The 510-nt window shown below is 44.1% G+C and overlaps 1 non-coding gene across 1 annotated transcript; it reads left to right on the top strand.

Moving 5' to 3' along the window:
• The first annotated feature begins 306 nt into the window (after window positions 1–306).
• Window positions 307–510, top strand: LOC134147064 (small nucleolar RNA SNORA74). Its single transcript, XR_009959936.1, has one exon. It is a non-coding gene; the product is annotated as a small nucleolar RNA SNORA74 (small nucleolar RNA).

Genomic DNA, 510 nt, shown 5'->3' with positions numbered 1-510 from the left:
CGTTTGGGATGTTGAAAGTGTAGAAACTCTTTTAAAATTTCATGAGTGAACTTTCTACAAGCCAAAAGTAGGGAGGGGAAAAAATCTGTTTATTTTGTAGTGTTTAGTAACTAAATGGCATTGACTGGCCTATGAATGAACCTCTTTGGTGCTCCAGGGTGGGTATAACAACGCAGGTTCTTCTAACAAAGCAGGCAGCGTGTCCAGTTGTTACAGAGGAGGTACTGAGGCCTGTGTAACCACAGGGATGTACTTTGAGGCCTCTACTTCATTCTGCGCTTTCTACAATTCAAAATGGACCTTAAATCCAGCAGTAGTCAGCTACCAATTGCTGTTCAGTGCCTGTGATAGTGTTATGCTGCTGGGAGAGAAATGTGCTGGCAAGTCGCTCCTGGTACCACTGGTGCTGTTCTAGTGCTAGATGGTGCCAGGTTTTGGCAGCACTCTGCATACTTGAGAGTGGAGTAACTCTTTCTCTGTAGAGTTAATCCTAGATTGGATGCAGACAAA

Source organism: Rhea pennata, chromosome 14, assembly GCF_028389875.1.
Source record: "Rhea pennata isolate bPtePen1 chromosome 14, bPtePen1.pri, whole genome shotgun sequence".
NCBI lineage: Eukaryota > Metazoa > Chordata > Aves > Rheiformes > Rheidae > Rhea > Rhea pennata.
The sequence above is the reverse complement of the archived record's forward strand: the minus strand, read 5'-3'. Positions and strand labels throughout refer to the sequence as shown.